The sequence below is a fragment of the Oncorhynchus gorbuscha genome, linkage group LG21 (genome assembly GCF_021184085.1).
Source record: "Oncorhynchus gorbuscha isolate QuinsamMale2020 ecotype Even-year linkage group LG21, OgorEven_v1.0, whole genome shotgun sequence".
Lineage (NCBI taxonomy): Eukaryota > Metazoa > Chordata > Actinopteri > Salmoniformes > Salmonidae > Oncorhynchus > Oncorhynchus gorbuscha.
Genome location: NC_060193.1, coordinates 48,586,933 through 48,607,091, shown reverse-complemented (window position 1 = coordinate 48,607,091; position 20,159 = coordinate 48,586,933).

The window sequence follows — 20,159 nt, the reverse complement described above, 5'->3', positions numbered from 1 at the left end:
ACTGTAGTATATTTTCTATATGGGGGCATAGGGGCTTTTTCACACATAAATTAAAACATTACAAACCCGTGAGTCACATATGCCTGTTCTCTCTCATCTGATGTTTTTCTCTGTTCTGATGTGGCCTCCCTACTGGTCCAAGTGAGGGAGTTACAGTACAATATACATGATACAGTCTACACTGAGTGTAAAAAACATTAAGAACACCTGCTCTTTCCATGACATAGACTGACTAGTTGAATCCAGGTGAAAGCTATGATCCCTTATTGATGTCACTTGTTTAATTCACTTCAAATCAGTGTAGATGAAGGAAAGGAGATGAAAGCCTTGAGACAATTGAAACATGGATTGTGTATGTGTGCCATTCAGAGGGTGAATGGGAAAAACAAAAGATTTTAGTGGTTTGAACTGGGTATAGTAGTAGATAGCAGGCACACCAGTTTGAGTGTGTCAAGAACTGCAATGCTGCTGGGTTTATCACGTTCAACATTTTCCCGTGTGTATCAAGAATGGTCCACCACCCGAAGGACATCCAGCCAACTTGACAAAACTGGGGGAAGCATAGGAAGCATTGGAGTCAACATGGGCCTGCATCCCATGTTTTACTTTGCTTTATCTTGGCCAGGTCGCAGTTGCAAATGAGAACTTGTTCTCAACTAGCCTACCTGGTTAAATATAGGTGAAATAAAACATTTTTTTTAAATCCTTGTGGAATGCTTTCAATACCTTGTAGAGACCATGCACAGACAAATTGAGGCTGTTGTTTTGAGGGCAAAACAGTGTGCAACTCAATATTAGGAAGGTGTTCCTAATGTTTTGTACACTCAGTGTACATGTGATTACGACTAGGGTTTTGCTGGTGCTGTGAAAACGTGTACATGGAGTAACGTACACAAATGGACTTCAGCTGAAGCTCTTAACTTCTCAGATATATGTTGTCATCTGTAGGAACTGAATAAGATTACGGGACTCATTAGACCTCTACTGAGGGGCTTATTACTTTTAGGTGAATGCTGTGGTCCATCTATATTCCCAGACGCTGTTGCAGTACTGTCCTCTTATTCCCTTTCTACAACGGCCCCCATGTGTCTCAGGGGCTGTCAGTGGCTAAAGAGGATGATAGATGGATGTGTGTTTAAAGAGGAGAGAGAAAGAGAGAGAGAGAGAGACTAATGAAGGTACATTTGCACAGAACAAGGTGTGTCTTTTCAATTTAATACGATGAGTTCATTTTGACATATCATCAAACCAAACCAAGTTTATTGGTCGCGTACACAGCTTAGCAGATGGTATTGCGGGTGCAGCAATATGCTTGTGTTACTAGCTCCTAACAGTGCAGTAGAATGTCAAACATGCCCGCAAATAATCAAAAGACTTCAAACAAGAAGTCAATAAATGTCCGAAAACCCAAGTGACTCTGTATCAGTCATCCAAATTCAATCTATCATGGGAGGTGAATGATGGTGGATGTGTGTAGACCTGGGTTGTGTTCAGCAGGGCACACCAGAGCAAAACAAAAAGGATAATTTCTTATTGGTCAAGTCCAGATGGTACCATAACATTTTCTTCCAGCTGAACATACCCATGGATAGGAATTGACTGAAAAGTCATTAAGAGTCCTTGGGGGAACCATGTCTAGCCAACAGCATACTTCGTTCCTAAGAGGTTGACTGTGTTGTGTCTCTAAGTGATGATTTTACCAGCTTTCCACCTGGAGATAGGCAGATTAAACAGCTGTCTATCAATTAAACAGCAATCATGCAAAACAAATATTAGCCAGTCTGGTTCAACATGGCTCTGGCTAAGTTGTTGATTTATTTCGCTGTGTTCAAGATGACTAAATTCATACCCTACTATTTCCCCCAAAATAACCACCCTGATAAAAGCCATTCTGGCATGGTTTCATCAAATACACTCAATAGTCGATATTGAAAACTTTTGTCCATTTCCTTTTTACATGTAGACTATAATGTATCCACCTTTCATGTATCCTACTCATTACCAATGGCGTTTAAATGTCTTACTAACACATATTACACACTTAACATCCCCTGGAGAGTGTTGTGGTGTGTGGTGATGATACCTCTCATCACCCCGCCTCATCACTTCATAATTAAGGGAGGAAGTGGAGCTGCCTGCATCGACTCACCCGAAGACAGCACCATGCACACAGGCACATTTCAAGACTCAATCGAATCGAATAGGTGCTTAGTATGTAGCTATACAGACCCCTTCCGGCAGAGCTGTGGGCTAGACATTCCTATGAAGACATCACCATGCACACAGGCACATTTCAAGACTCAATCGAATCGAATAGGTGCGTAGTATGTAGCTATACAGACCCCTTCCGGCAGAGCTGTGGGATAGACATTCCTATGTAAACGTTCTGGTGTAATGTCATAGACAGAGATACACTGAGAGCCTGACGGTTTGCAGAAACACTCATAAGTATGGTGGAAGCCAGGGGGCAGGCAGCTTGACATCTGAGCTGTCTTCTTCTGTTGTTAAAGCATAAACAGTTAGAGGCATGAGATTGAGGGAAAAACAACAGTCTAGAGAGAATATTAGGTTCAGGGAGTGATTGATGATAATTTGGAAGATCTCCAGACCAAAATAATTTGATATATGTAAATATTCAGGTAACAGATAAATTACTTAAGTGTTGTAAGTATGCTAAACCGGGTTAAGAACCTGGGTCAAACGCATTTTTTCAAGGCCACTTTACCTCACTGAGCCTAAGCCCAGCCGATAGGCACTAGATCAACTTACCAAATACTCAAACAAACTGGCCAAGAGAGAGGTAACACACTGGGCACAGACGTTAATGCAACGTCTATTCCACGTTGGTTCAAAGTAATTCTGTTGAAATGACATGGAAACAACGTTGATTCAACCAGCATGTGCCCAGTGGGAATTGACTTGGCCAGAACCCTACACCTTGATATCGCAGGGAAAATGCAGCTGAAAAAGCCACCTATGCTGTGAACACTCATATACATTCCCACTAAAAACAAAACATGAGGGAGAAATGTTCTCCCTCACTCCAATTGAGACATCAACAACAGCAAGGAGGTGTCACTTGCCACAAGATGGAGGGCCAGAACGATCCTTCCTGGATGAGGGTGAAAGATTGGAGGGTGACAGGCAGTCTGGTAAAGCTCCTTGATAGATGAAAGGACGAGTCTGGCTCTATGCTCTGATGTGATTCGGTCTGACAGGCTTGAGTTGCAGGCAGTGTTGTCCTGTCCCGGGAATGATCGCTTCTGCCCAGAGCCCACTGCTCTGCCTCGTGAGTGAGACAGTCTGATCATGACTCTGGTCTCTGCTCCTGCTTTGAAAATTGAGAAATGCATTTTGAATCATGTACATACAGTACTAGGTATCACGTGCATACACAAAACAAAGCAAAGTACTTAAAGTAAAATACCACTCAAAAACTATTGGTATTTGTTTTATTGGTCCGCTGTTGATACAATCCCAACATGCTTTGCATGTCAGCAGTCAAGACTTCAACATGTTGAACTTTCAAAACACAGAAAGTGTCAGAGAACGATGATCATGTTGATGACGATACTGTGACACGTTATGTGTTTTGAAAGTTCTATATCTTGAAAACTTGATTGCTGACATGAAAAACACTTTGGGACCATATACCAAAATGTTTTTGGTATATTGTCCCAAATACTAGAAGATAGTTTTTGAGTGGTATTTTCCTTTCAATTCTGTTTGGAAGAAGCTACGAAGAGGAAAGTTCAATTTCCCATGAATCAGTATGTCATTGTTTTCAGATAAGTGTCAATGTCAGTTTCTTTAAACGCCTCTCAGTTTGAGTCAATGCATAGTAGGATGGCAGGGTGACATCCAGACAACTCCCCTCCAGACGGGTCACATGAGGTGCCTGTGGAAATGATAGACATACCCATGACATATGGTGTTGGATAATTAAAAGCTGATCATTATACCTTCTACAGAACATCTCATATTAAACTATGCTGCATGAACACAACGGTTGATTTCATCAAGAGAGACACTGTAACGGTTTTCTGGTGAAAGAGAGGCGGACCAAAATGCAGCGTGGTGGTTATTCATGTTTTTAATAAAGACGACTATACATGAACAGACTAAACAAAACAAGAAAAGTGAAAACCTAAACAGTCCTATCTGGTGCAAACACAGAGACAGGAACAATCACCCACAAAACCCAACACAAAACAGGCTACCTAAATCAGAGACAATGACTAACACCTGCCTCTGATTGAGAACCATATCAGGCCAAACATAGAAATAGACAAACCAGACACACAACATAGAATGCCCACCCAGCTCACGTCCTGACCAACACTAAAACAAGGAAAACACATACGAACGATGGACAGAACGTGACAGACACACCGAGGCAGAGAATGTTTTTCCAATTTTCACCTCGGGAGAAAGGAGAAAACAAATGCATCACCTACACCAAGATCAAGGGATTATTTCTGATTGAGGGATTCAAATACAGTCTGTTTGGTTTAGTCTCTTAGCAGAAATCATTCAGATTCACTGTCACATATCTCTACGATAATTTCTACAAATCCAAGACATCAGTTTGTCTCTCCTTCTGACTTTTATTTCCTTTTCAAAGTCGACGGAGAGAAGTATTGATCGAAAAATCAGCCAATCACTGGGGAGTTTAGTGTCTGTCTTAATCTCTTGTTTTAGAATTGTTTAATCGTACATCCAAAAATATAGTGTGACCTCTACTGGTTCCAATGGGAGGAGTCAGATCTTAACAGTAGCCAGGGTAGTTGCAATTCAAATCATTACGATGCATGTTCTCATTGCGCTGTAGTTTTCAAGTCTCACTCGGACGTGTGTTCTGTTTGAGAGACTTGAAAGGACGGGACCCCAAAGACAGTGCTACTGGTTGCAAATTACGACTCGGAAGGCAGACCTGGGATCCCATGCATTGCACACTAATGAAAGACCTATGTCGTTGCTACAATGCAATACAGATGCCGTAACAAGTTGCTGTGCAGTCCTTTCAAACTCAGCAACACGATGTGCCATGACATCACAGAGTCTTCAAATGCCTATCAACACTGAGAGCGTGTTGAATTTAACACTTTTCAGTGGTTATATCATCCTCACTTGCAACTGTTAAATTAACACTTTTCACAGTTTCCCGGTTCTCTCTACAGGGTTACATTTAAAGCTTGGAATCAAATGATCTGTCCCCAGCTGAAGTTCTAATCACTTTCTGTAAATCCAGAACAATCACACACCCACTTTAGCATTTTGGACACTTATCAGCCACCACTGTCACACCTTGTCCCGGCACCTCATTTTCTCCTAACAGGGTCTGACTCTGGAGATCTAAAGCCTCCGGCTGAATTATGTCCCGCAATCTGCATTATGCTGCCTGTTGGAGCCAGAGATCAGATGATTCATTGGGTAGGGAATGGGCCACATGGCGTATAGCTGTCAAAAACACATCTCTGTTAGGCTGGACCCTGTGCATGATGAGGAGCTTAGAGGGATGCGGTGATCCATCATGACAACCCCCCCCCCCACCCCCTCCCTCCCTCCTCCACCCCCCCCGGGGTACAAGGGAAGGATCGCTCGTACCTCTCAGAACTGGGGGTTCCCATCACTCACTCTGCACTCTCCACCACCTCTACACGCTTCCCTCTCTCATCCCTTTCTCTTTATCCCCCTTCATCCAATGGGTTACCAATGGGGGCTGATGGGGGCTCTCACTGACTCCTCTCAGAATCTCAGTTTAGGGAGTTGTCATCATGCCTTCTGCATTTCCTTCAACCACCTCTACACACCTCCCTCTCTCATCCTTTTCTCTTCCTCCTCAGGCACTCTGATCATTATCACTTGTGTATGACACATAATCGTTCAGCTTCTGCCAGTCTTCAACTCTTTGTCATTGAGTTTTCCGGCTTTTGAGATGATCGTGCTTGTGTGGCCCATTCGTCATTCTATTGTATTTGTTTCTCACATTTTTACTCCTGATTAAGGTGAAAAAAATGTATTCTGATAATCAAACAGGGGTTTGAGTAAAAATGCATCAAACGTTTGGTAAAAGGAGAAAAGGATGATGAAACCAGAAGACATTAGCCAAAACCCCAAAGCAAACACGGAACACTCACAACACCATCAACTCAATCAGATCAGGGATAGGGTTGCAAAAATGTCTGTTTTCCCCAAAACCCTGGATGGAAGATTCCTGATTTCCTGTGGTAATCTTCCAAACAGTATTTCTGGAAAACCTTGGAATCTTGGGAACGTTACCAGAATTGTGCAACCCTAATCAGGATACAATATGCCTATCAGAAAAACAAGTCAAACAAATCCCAAACACTTATCAGGGAAACTAAGACAAAGACACTTCCACTTCCTTTGTTTTAAAGCTCACCTCAACACAAATTGCATTTAGCTGCCCTTTAACATTGAAATTGACATGGCTTGTATACAAATGAGATAGTTGCTCCTCCAGGGGCATTGAGAAAGGTTAGTGGCTCCACAATGCTGAATGGGAGATGAGGTCCCACAGGCTACATCCACAGGCTACTAATGAGCCTCAACAGCTGAAGAACAAAATATGTTTGATTGGTAAGAGCAAATTAAACCTCCCTGTCGGAGATTTGACATTCAAATCGTGACTTCACCAACATAAAGGATTATCTTGAAGGGAATACTTCCTGTTGATCAGATACATTCAATGTTGAAATTGCAGATTGTGCTTTTAATTGTAGCGTTGATGAATGAAGAAAAGGACTCAGAAAATAACAAGGTTTGGTCAAATTACTGCAATATTGGTCTGTGCAGGACTCCTCACTATGATGAGGCCATTGTGTTTGAAGAGGGTACAATTCCTTAATCAATCTAAGCATGGCAACTAATGCAACATACTGTATTTTCTTCTTTCGTGGCCAGCAATCAAAATATGACAAGTACGTCCACAGACATCATATCTAACAACGAGAATATAGTCAAATTTTGAAACGACATCACAAAACACAAGAATCCCACAACAAAAACTAATCAAAACAGTGTGCTGGCCCTCATTTTGACTACTCATAATTATGGCTTTCGACTGTAATCACTTCTTGTTTGTGTTTTGCTGTGGGTTGAGGGGACGGAGGGCCACGGTGTCACATCTATGACTTCTCTCTAAAGTTCACCAATCCTTACTGTGGGCAAAATGTTTAAATTGTTAGAATAAAGAACACGCGGAAGAAATTCAGAAAGAGGAGAGGAGTTGAAGAGGGTATAGTAGAGACTTGGATCCTTTCCTAGCTCTGCTTCACAGGTCTACCAGCTGTGCCCCCCTCTCCCCCTCCTCCTCTGGGCCCTGAGACGTTTGCCAACCCCATCTTACCCCCCTCATCCCCCACTCATTCCCCCATTTTTCTAGACAGCCCTTATATAAATCCATTAATATTCTCTGGTTTACATAAAACACTATTTCTGTTTGTTTGTTTGTTTCGGGGGCGGGTCAAAGGAGTTGACAGCTCATTCTCATCAAAATAACATTTTTTAGCTCAATATCAAATCATTTCTGGGTACCTTACTGTGGTTGTTTTCAATTAAAAACAAACGAAAATAGCTTCTTAGCAAAAGGCAATTTCTCAAGCAAGAATTTAGCTAAGACTGTCTGGGAGTGATTTGAGTGGGGCGGGAATGCAGAAAGTTATCTGTTATTGGCAGAAAGGTTTGGAATTTACTTTCTTATTGATCTATTAATTACACTGAACAAAAACATAAACAAAACATGTATCAATTTCAACTATTTTACTGAGGTACAGCTCATATAAGGAAATCAGTCCATTGAAATAAATTAATTCACTCCTCTTCAATGGCTGTGTGAAGTTGCTGGATACTAGAGGGAACTGGAACAAGCTGTCATACACGTAGCATCCCAAACATACTCAATTGATAACCTGTCTGGTGAGTATGCAGGCCATTGAAGAACTGGGACATTTTTCATGTGGGCCCTGCATTATCACGCTGAAACATGAGGTGATGGCGGGCGGATGAATGGCACGACAGTGGGTCTCAGGATCTCGTCACGGTATGTCTGTGCATTCAAATTGCAATCGACAAAATGAAAGTGTGTTCGTTGTCCATAGCTTATGCCTGCCCATACCATCACAACAACGCCACCATGGGGCTCTCTGGGCACAATGTTAACATCAGAAAACCACTCGCCCACACGACTGTCGTCAGCCTGGTACAGTTGAAACACTTCTCCAGCGTGTCAGTGGCCATCAAAGGTGAGGATTTGCCCACTGAAGTTGGTTACGACGCTGAACTGCAGTCAGGTCAAGACCCAGGTGAGGACAATGAGCACACAGATGAGCTTCCCTGAGATGGTTTCTGACCGTTTGTGCAGAAATTCTTTGGTTGTGCAAACACACAGTTTCATCAGCTGTCCGGGTGGCTGGTCTCAGACAATCCTGCAGCTGATGAAGCCAGATGTGGAGGTCCTGGACTGGCGTGGTTACACATGGTCTGTAGTTGTGAGGACGGTTGGACGTCCTGCCAAATCTTCTAAAGCAGTGGTTCCCAAACTTATAGTCCCGTACTCCTTCAAACATTCAACGTCCAGTTGCGTACCCCCACTGGCACCGGGATCAGCACACTCTCAAATGTAGTTTTTTTTGCCATCATTGTAAGCCTGCCACATACACTATACGATAGATTTATTAAACATAAGAATGAGTGTGAGTTCTAGTCACAGCCCGGCTCGTGGGAAGTGACAAAGAGCTCTTATAGGACCAGGGCACAAATAATGATATAATAATAATCTATAATTTGTCTCTTTATTTAACCATCTTACATATAAAACCTTATTTGTTCATCAAAAATTGTGAATAACTCACCACAGGTTAATGAGACGGGTGTGCTTGAAAAGATGCTCTTAACTCTGCAATGTTGGGTTGTATTGGAGAGAGTCTCAGTCTTAAATAATTTCCCACAGTCTGTGCCTGTATTTAGTTTTCATGCTAGTGAGGGCCGAGAATCCACTCTCACATCGGTACGTGGTTGCAAAGGGCATCAGTGTCTTAACAACAACGCATGAAAGGGATAACAAATCCAGTTGTTTGTGTCATACGTTTCGGGAAAGTACCTGCGTAATTGCGTACCCATGTCACTCAGGTGCTTCGCTACATCACATCTGACATTGCCCGTAAGCTTGAGTTCATTTCCACACAAAATAAGTCACACAATGATGGAAAGACTTGTGTGTTGTCCTTGTTAATGTAGACAGAGAAGAGTTCCAACTTCTTAATCATAGCTTAAATGTTGCCCCGCACATTGATGGTTGCGGAAAGTCCCTGTAATCCTAGATTCAGAACATTCAGGCGAGATAAAAACACCCAGATAGGCCAGTCGTGTGAGAAATTTGTCATCGTGCAAGCGGTCAGACAAGTGAAGATTATGGTCAGTAAAGAAAACTTTAAGCTTGTTTCTCAATTTAAAAAAAATGTGTCAATACTTTGCCCCTTGATAACCAGAGCATTTCTGTATGTTGTAAAAGTGTTACATGGTCGATGCACAAAATACACGAGAGTTCAGGGGCCTTGCTTTAACAAAGTTAACAATTTTCACTGTAGTGTCCAAATGTCTTTCAAGCTGTCAGGCATTCCCTTGGCAGCAAGAGCTTCTAGTTGGATGCTGCAGTGTACCAAAATGGCGTCGGGAACAACTGCTTGCACGTGCATTATGGCTCCACTATGTCTCCCTGTCATGGCTTTTGCACCATCAGTACAGATACTGTACCAACATGAGCAGCAACTACGTTTGACTACATACGGACCGTTAGTGGAATTCCCGCACGAGAGATTAACGGTTGATGTGATTGGATGTTAATTATTTGACTAGGCTACATGTATTTGACATTGTGTTGTTATTTCGCTGAACACTAGATAGTTTAATTTTATTTTTGGCTACTTAAGCAACAAAAGAACTCACCTAAATGTATAGCCCCATTGGAAAATATAAATTGACTGTGAAAATGTTAAGTAAAATATTTATTTTTTCAATATTTATTAAATTTTTTAATTTGTACTATTTTTTACAATCACTAACATCCTTTTGTTCAATCTGTAGTCACATTTTCAAAACTCTAAACACAATTAGCACAACATCCATCTGTTGTGGATTATACCATTAACACAAGTCATGTTGTTTTCACAGAATATGCAGGCAATTAATACATTTCTAAAATGCTTACATTTTCTTTACATACAAGCTTACCCAATACCAAAATCAAATATCTTTCTTGTCTTATTTACAAATGTTTGCACACAGCATGCCAGAAATGAACATCTAATGTTCAAAATCTTAAATATAGTATAAAACCTCTACTTCTGCAACAGCAGCTCAAAAGCTATATTGAAACAGCTGATAAGCATTTTTGAATGAACAGATCATTAAAACATTGAGAAATAGCTGATTTACTGTACGTTGTGTAAAATAGACCAACCACAGCTGATTCCAATCTCAACATAACCAGGTGTTGTAGTTCTTTCAATTACTTGGACATACACAGTAAAAATGGGACTCTTTGGATTGATTTTGTTCAATGTGGATACAAAACAACACAGAGGAGCAGAGAGAAAGAAAAAATGTCTGGACAAGGGAGAGGAATAGTTGGACCAGGGAGAGGAGTAGTTGGACCAGGCAGAGGAGTAGTTGGACCAGGCAGAGGAGTAGTTGGACCAGGCAGAGGAGTAGTTGGACCAGGCAGAGTAGTTGGACCAGGGAGAGGAATAGTTGGACCAGGGAGAGGAATAGTTGGACCAGGCAGAGGAATAGTTGGACCAGGCAGAGGAGTAGTTGGACCAGGCAGAGGAGTAGTTGGACCAGGCAGAGAAGTAGTTGGACCAGGCAGAGGAGTAGTTGGACCAGGCAGAGGAGTAGTTGGACCAGGCAGAGGAGTAGTTGGACCAGGCAGAGGAGTAGTTGGACCAGGCAGAGGAGTAGTTGGACCAGGCAGAGGAGTAGTTGGACCAGAGAGAGAAGTAGCTGGACCAGGGAGAGGAGTAGTTGGACCAGGGAGAGGAGTAGCTGGACCAGGCAGAGGAGTAGCTGGACCAGGCAGAGGAGTAGCTGGACCAGGCAGAGGAGTAGCTGGACCAGGCAGAGGAGTAGTTGGACCAGGCAGAGGAGTAGTTGGACCAGGCAGAGGAGTAGTTGGACCAGGCAGAGAAGTAGTTGGACCAGGCAGAGAAGTAGTTGGACCAGGGACAGGAGTAGCTGGACCAGGGAGAGGTGTAGTTGGACCAGGCAGAGGTGTAGTTGGACCAGGCAGAGGAGTAGCTGGACTAGGGCAAGGGAGAAGGAGGGGGAGTGGAGTAAAAATGTGTGGTGGTGTTCAAAGGAGAGTAAGAGGTGTTGTCACTGATGAAATAAGAGCCACCATCATAGACCATGTGATAAACCATGGTATATCGCTGAGAAAGAGTCCAGCCTAATCTCAGACGGTTAAATGTGGCTTCCATTATCTGGAATTTTCAACAAACAGGTATGTAATGCATTTCACAAGGGCTTCTTCTATCATTACTGTTGCTATGTCTCACAGTAACTGTAGGCCACCAGTCCCAATGCAAATACTGTACATATGTTGTATTTTTGTTCCTCTAAATGATGCAACGTCTTCCTACCTCTGGGGGAAGAGGAAAGCTCAGTGAAGACCAAGAGTATGCCATTGTAGGATTGGACATTGCTGACAATGCAAAATTGTAGAGGACAATCTGGTATTTCACAACGTGGAAAGCATCAGCCTGACTACCATTGGCTCCGACTCTGACCAATCACAGAGTTGGAATGAAACAGTAGTACACAGTTCCTTTTGAAAGGGACAGTGAGCGTGTCAAGACACTCCGGCACCAATACGTCCAGGTATGGTGTCTATCCAATATGTCTTGTTATATAGTGAGTTTTATACTACATGCTACATGTAAACATGAGTTACAGTACATACAGTAGGACATACGGAAAAGCATTTACACATACTGTGTTTGATTTCTGTCACGTTCTGACCTTTATTTCCTTTGTTTTGTATTTATTTAGTATGGACCTGCTGGACTGGTCTCCTGGTGCTGGCCTCATTACTGCTTGGGGTGCCTGCTGTGGAGTTGAAGTCTCTGCTGCATCGAGCCTTTGTCGTCCTGGTGTTGGAAGACCCAATCTTGGGCTCTCACTGACGAGTTCCGCCTGGTGGGGAGCTGTGAGGATAGATTGGCGTAGGCCACGTAACTCCTGCTTGAGGTCTTCGTCCCTCCTCTCAATGCAGGTGAAAAGTTGCTGAAAAAGGGTTACCATGGTTGGGTGTGGTTCTGGTCCCCCAACTGCTCCTTCAGTCAGCAGCTCACCCAGTTCTGGTTGTCTTTGGCCCCGCGGTCGGGCTCTTACCTTCCTCCTCTCCTGAAGCGGGAGCCTTGATAGGTAGTCCGCAGTAACGTTCTCTTTTCCTGCCTTGTGACGGACACAGAACCTGAAGGGCTGGAGCTCCAGATACCACCTGGTCACACAAGAATTCCGGTCCTTCATGGTCTGGATCCAGGTCAGTGCTCTGTGGTCCGTGTGCAGGTCAAATTCCCTCCCAAGAAGGTAGTAACGGAGGCTATCCAGGGCCCACTTTATAGCCAGGCACTCCTTTTCGATTGTAGAATACCTGGTTTCCCTGGGCAACAGCTTTCGACTCAGGTACAGCACAGGAAGCTCTTCTCTTGGCTCCCCTTGGGCCAGTACAGCTCCAATTCCTACAGCCGAAGCGTCCACCTGCACGAGAATCTCTTCTGAAAATCAGGGGTCTGGAGAACAGGGAATGAGCACAGTCGGTTTTTCAGTGTCATGAAGGCTTCCTCACACTCCTCAGTCCACTTCACAGGGTTGCTGGCCCCCTTCGAAGTGAGGTTGGTCAGAGGGACAGCGATGGTCGAAAACTGTGGAATGAATCTCCGGTACCACCCTGCCAGACCTAGGAAGGACTTCACCTGTGTCTTGGTTCTGGATTGAGGCTCCAGTCTCTAAGGAGGCGTGGGTTCAAATCCCACCACTGCCACCATATGTCACGTAGAGTAGGCCAGAAGGCTAAACTGGATAACCTAACCTCTATCAAAATAAAAAGATGGCGGAGCCGCAAAAAGTTCTTCTGTGCAAAGGTGTTTATTTACAAGTGATTCCGGAACAAAAAACAACAGTACTGCCATCAACGTCTACCTTATGGGACAGCTTAAAAACAATGCTGCCCCATCCACAGCTCAATCCAAAAATGCCTCTCCATGACTGAAAGAGAGGCTCCTTTTGTAGGGCTAGCCCCTCCCCTCAGAACAATTAACTCTAATGAATTAATCAATTAACAATACAAACCTAATCAATTAACAATACAAACCTACATTTTCCATGAACTAAACATACTAAAGGATATACATTGCAACACGGTTTTAAACAATATCACAACATAACATTTACAACATTACATCACTACTGACAGTATCTTTCAATATGCCCATATGCATTAATGAGCCATTTGGGACAGGCACTATAAAGCCAACCCAATTCCCTTAGCTCGGGTCCTTTTCCAGCATACCCGGAAGCTACAGAGATGGAGAGAGAGGAACAGAACAAACAAACAATGCGCTCATCCACAACATTGATAAGTATAATAATTATTGTATCTCTCAAATATGAACATTGACAAGTGTGAAATGCATGCACCAAGACAGAAGTTAATTTGTGTGTCGACCCACATTGTTAACTTATCTTATAATGGCGCAGGGAGGAGTGATGAATATGTGTGTGCGTTAAAGAACCAAATGCTGCCCGCGGCCAGTGACGGACTTCTACGTCACAATACGGAAAAGCATTTACACATACTGTGTTTGATTTCTGTCACGTTCTGACCTTTATTTCCTTTGTTTTGTATTTATTTAGTATGGTCAGGGCGTGAGTTGGGTGGGCAGTCTGTTTGTTTTTCTAGGTTTTGGGTATTTCTATGTTTCGGCCTAGTATGGTTCTCAATCAGAGGCAGGTGTCATTAGTTGTCTCTGATTGAGAATCATACAACACTGTGTGTTTGTGGGTGATTGTTCCTGTCTCTGTGTTTGCACCAGATAGGACTGTTTAGGTTTTCGCACATTTATTGTTTTGTTAGTTAATTTCATATCTAGTTCCTTTATTAAAGAACATGAATAACCACCACGCTGCATTTTGGTCCGCTTCTCCTTCACCACAGGAAAACCCTTACAGAATCACCCACCACAACAGGACCAAGCGGCGTGGTAACGAGTAGCAGCAGCAGCAGCAGTGGGAGAGGCTGCACTACTTGGAGAATATGGACTATACTACTTGGGAGGAAATAGACAGGTGGGCGGTCGACCCAGGTAGAGTGCCGGAGCCCGCCTGGGATTCGATAGAGCAGTGCGCGGAAGGTTACAGGAGAATGAGGTTGGCAAAGCAAGCACGGCGGCGTGGACAGAAGCCCGAAATTCAGCCCCAAAAATGTCTTGGGGGGGGGGCACAGGGGGAGTGTGGCAGAGTCAGGAGTCAGACCTGAGCCAACTCCCCTCGTTTATCGTGAGGAGCCAAGGAGGAGCTCAGAACCAGAGCTGGTGTTGGAGGTGAGCGAAGCAGAGACTGTGAAGGAGTTAATCGGGAAATTGGAGGAGAGAGATATGAGGGAGTTGCTGGTTTGGTGCATGAGGCACGACATTCGCCCGACGGAGCGTGTCAGAGATTTAATGGCACCTGGGTCAGCTCTCCATACTCATCCTGAGGTGCGTGCTAGAGGTCTGGTGAAGACTGTGCCAGCCTCACGCACCAGGCCTCCTGTGCATCTCCCTAGCCTTGCACGTCCTGTGCCATCTCAGCACTACAGTGCTCCTAGCAGTGCTAACCTGGCAGGCGTGGTGCTGGTCAGGCACCGTGTTATGCGGTGGTTCGCACAGTGTCCCCAGTACGCGTGCTTAGCCCGGTGCGCTACACCCCAGCTTCCCACATCTGCCGGGTTAGGGTGAAAATCCAGCCAGGGCGGTTGGTGCCAGTCCTGCTCTCAAGATCTCCAGTACGCCTTCACGATCCGGTCCATCCAGTGCCACCTCCACACACCAGCCCTCCGGTGGCAGCTCCACGCACCAGGCTTCCTGTGCGTGTCCTCGGCCCAGTACCACCAGTGCCAGCACCACGCATCAGGCCTACAGTGCATTCCGCCTGTCCGCCGCTGCTGCCGGAGCCTCCCGCCTGTCCGGCGCTGCTGCCGGAGCCTCCCGCCTGTCCGGCGCTGCTGCCGGAGCCCCCCGCCTGTACGGCGCTACTGCCGGAGCCTCCCGCCTGTCCGGCGCTGCTGCCGGAGCCTCCCGCCTGTCCGGCGCTGCTGCCGGAGTCTGAGGCGCCAGAGCCCCTCAGCCCAGAGGCGCCAGAGCCCCTCAGCCCCTCTGTCCCAAGCTTCCGCCCCTCTGTCCCGAGCTTCCGCCCCTCTGTCCCGAGCTGCCTCCCCTCTGTCCGGAGCTGCCTCCCCTCTGTCCGGAGCTGCCGCCCCTCTGTCCGGAGCTGCCGCCCCTCTGTCCCGAGCTGCCCCTCTGTCCCGAGCTGCCCCTCAGTCCAGTGTCATTAAATAGGGTCGCCATGGCTAGGAGGCCACGGAAGCGGACGAGGTGGGGGACTAAGACTACGGTGAAGAGGGGGCCACGTCCAGCACCAGAGCTGCCACCGCGGACAGATGCCCACCCAGACCCTCCCCAATAGGTTCAGGTTTTGCGGCCGGAGTCCGCACCTTGGGGGGGGGATAATGTCACACCCTGACCATAGTTTGCTTTGTATGTTTCTATGTTTTGGTTGGTCAGGGTGTGAGCTGAGTGGGCATTCTATGTTACATGTCTAGTTTGTCTAGTTCTATGTTTGGCCTGATATGGTTCTCAATCAGAGGCAGGTGTTCGTCATTGTCTCTGATTGGGAACCATATTTAGGTTGCCTGTTTGGTGTTGGGTTTTGTGGGTGATTGTCCTTGTTACTATCTCTGTGTTACTTTGCACCAGTATTAGGCTGTTTCGGTTTTTGTGTTACGTTTATTGTTTTTGTATTTGATTCGTGTTTACTTTGTTTCATTAAACATGGATCGCAATAGCCACGTCGCAGTTGCAAATGAGAACTTGTTCTCAACTAGCCTACCTGGTTAAATAAAGGTGAAATAAATAAATCAAAAAATTTAAATGCACACATTCGACACTCAAACAAAAAATGTAGAGTGGTTTACAGTAAAAGGAAACTGAATTATAGAAAACAATGTATGTCATATTGTCTATTGTCTGCAGGCAGAACTGAAACATGAAAAGTAATGCAGTTTTTGAAATGCCATCAACTGTTAGTATTTTGAAAGTCTTTGTGCTATGATTGACTATATGTTCCTCTTGGATAGAAAACATGTGCTAGTGGTTTGACAGAATTATTAGATATTGAGTCAGGTTTGCCGTGTTTTGATAGAGTTAGCGTATGTGGAGACATTATTGTTTTTAGCATTTTGAAATGTAGAGTTGGTATTTAATGAACAAAATGTGGTTTTGAGCAGAATATTTACTATTTGGCTAATTGTGTGATGTAGGCGTGTTGCTGTGTTAAGAGTTGAGAAAAAAGTATCTTAAGTATAGGTAAACGCTTGTTAGCAATTGTAAAAAAAACTGTAAATGTGAATCACATTTTTATTTGGCGTACCCCCGACGGCATTGTGCGCTACACTGGGGGGGTGCGTACTCAAGTTTGGTAATCCCTGCTCTAAAGCAGTGTTGGAGGCAGTTTATGGTAGATTGCACATTTTAGAGTGGCCCTTTCTTGTCCCCAAAACAATATGCCACACATGTAAGGTGGCAAAGGAGAAATGCTCACTAACAGGATGTAAACACATTTTTGAGAGATATGGTCTTTTTGTGCCTATCGACCACTTCTGGAATCTTTTATTTCAGCTCATGAAACATGGACCAACACATTACATGTGCGTTTATATTTTTGTTCAGTATAATTTACCACATGGTGATGTCACCATGGAAGGCCAAAACTCCCTCCTGCCGATCAGTAACCAATCACTGCTTTACTGTAGTATAGACCTATAAATAGGTCAAAGGTCAGATTACCTGTTTTGAACAATGGATGCCAACAATGGACAGAGAGCAAGAGGAGTAGGTGGGAGAGGAAGAGGAAGAGGAAGAAGAGGACGAGGGCAAAGAAGAGAAGGAAGGATAGCCATCTCTGATGAGATTTGGGCAACACTTGTTGATCATGTGATCAACCACGGTTTGACCATGAGAGAGGCTGGACTGAGAGTCCAGCCCATCTTGAGTTGATTTACAGTGGAGTCCATAATTCAAACCTTCAGAAATGAGAATAGGTATGCAACTATCTAATGACTATTTTAGCATTACAGTAATGTACTGTAAAATACGTATGACTGCATAGTATTGCATAAACATTTATAACTCTAAGCCATCCATTTACTGCACTGCATTGAATGAATGAGGTTGGTTATCATGCTGTACTACATTTTTTTGTACATTGTTTACAGTTCCTATGCTGAACACATACTGTGTTTGAATTCTGTACAGAGTGGAAAGGCAAAGACATCATGGAGGATGAGGACAGTTGTTTACAGATGTTCAAGAAACTGCAATTATAAATATGGTTTTGGCCAACAATGCAATTAGGATTCGAGAGATAAGAGAGCATAGCTTGAATAAAGACACCATATTTAACAACATCAATGCTGTAAGCCTGTCACACCATACAACGCATCTTCCAACGGCACCGAGTGACGATGAAACAACTTTAAAAGGTGCCATTTGAGAGAAACTCTGAGAGAGTCAAGAATATGCAACATGAATTTGTAGAGGTATGTATGCAACACTACTTCCAGTAATTCAGATATACCATATATACTCATTTGTATATCCTTTTGTCTGTTACAGAGAGTATTGGAGCTGGATGCCCATGTAATTCACCATGAATTTATTTATTTGGATGAGGTTGGCTTCAACCTCACCAAAACCAGGCGCCGCGGAAGAAATGTAATAGGACAGAGGGCAATTACCAATGTCCCTGGACAGCGTGGGGGTAATATAACTATGTGTGCTGCCATCACTCAAAACGGGGTCCTCCATCACAATGCCACACTGGGTCCGTACAACACCGCCATATGCTCACTTTTCTGGATGCAATTTACACAATGCTTGTCCCTGATCCAGATCAGGAGCCTGCTAGATTTGTGGTTTTATGGGACAATGTTAGTTTTCACCGGGCTGTTCTGGTCCAAAACTGGTTTACCACCCATCCATAATTTGTAGTTTTGTACCTACCCCCATATTCACCTTTTCTAAATCCCATAGAGGAATTCTTCTCAGCCTGGCGCTGGAAAGTGTATGATCGCCAACCCTATGCCCGCATGCCGATTCTCCAGGCAATGGATGACGCATGTGGGGACATAGAGGTTGCCTCTGTCCAAGGTTGGATACACCATGCTAGGAGATACCTCCCTCGATGTTTGGCAAGAGAAAACATATCTTGTGTTGTGGACGAAGTATCGTGGCCAGACCCAGGCCGGAGAAGAGATGAAGCGTAGCTCAGCACTGATGACTGCCCCCCCCCACCCCCACCCCGGGACCCCACACACACAATTGTGTTCTTTACTGTATTCTAAAAAATATACTTTTGGTTTACACATGTTTATGGTTTTGTTGTATGCTACTGTATACAACAGTAATGTTTGGCCTAAGAAATATTTTATGTTTCTACATTGCATTGGTGTTTACAGTGTACTTGTTACCCCTCTCAGCAGATTTATTTCACTGTAGAACATTGTATTGAAATGTAGATATAAGCCTATGAAAGACAAAAGAGCTTTAGATTTAGAACAACAGTGTTTACATGGTATATCCAAAAATGTACTATTATGAAAGCAGTGTTTGCCATTTGATGCAAATGCTTCATTCTGACATGTGCTTATGGCATTTTGAATGCAGTGTTACATTTTGAAGGAGATGTGAGGCATTTTGCATTTTGTGTGTGCAGCTTTGGGAATTGTGTGTAGAGTTTTGAAAAAAGGAGACATTTTTAAAAATGTGTGTAAGCAGTTGGAAAAAATGAATGATTTTGTCATACCCTACACTGGGTGCTGCACATACTCAGAGAGGCTGAAGAACAAGAAGGGTACTGTGTTAAATGAAAGACATGACCCAAGTCGCGTAGCAGAGTGTCACAGTGATGTCTGCTGTGGTAGTCACAACAGCAGCCTACTGTAAACAAGGTCAAAACCTGCCATGAAAGGTGTCTGAAAAGCACAACAACTGTGACCTTGTGTTCAGTGGTGAAAGGCACAGAAACTACGACCTCCAGTTTCCTTCCTCTGAACGACTTCAAGTTTAGGAGACGTCAGTTGAAAATGATTGAAGATTGAAAGTGTCCTTTCTTTTCCCCCGCAAGGGTAGACAATAAAACAAGCTCTAAAAAAAACAACAGATGAAGACATTTTTCATTATGTATTATATGAAAGTATAAAATGTAGTGAATACAATACGTTTAGTGTGCATCCATCTTCCCACTCCCTTCCATTGCTCTGTCAGACCGACCCTTCAGCCTAAGCTCTACGACAAACTCCACAAGCTCTCCGTCGTGTGTTTGTGTGGGTTTGTGTGTGTGTATGTGTATGTGAAAAAAAGAGAGAGATAGAGAGAGAGAGAACAGAATGATAATTACTGTTTAGTATGCAAACATCTCCTCTACCTCTCTGGCATATAAATGTCTGAGGGTTGAGATGTGGGATTGTGGGCATACTTCTTGCATTTCAAGAGTGTGGTGAGACTTTCAGTGGTGGATGATGATAGTGGGATGTGCAAAAAAACTTGGCTGAGACAACCTTGGCTGAGAGAGGTTTTGAATAGGATTTTCTTTTCATTCTGTATGTTTGTGCAGACATCTTCAACAAACAAAAAAATCCAGACAGATCATTTAAATGCAATCTGATAGAGATATGACCCAAATGATGGTGTTGGTGTGCGTCATAGGTGGCTGGTGGTACCTTAATTGGGGAGGATGGGCTAATAGTAATGGGTGGAACGGAATAGATGGAATGGTATTGCACTTCCCATGTGTTTGATACCATTCCATTCCATTCACTC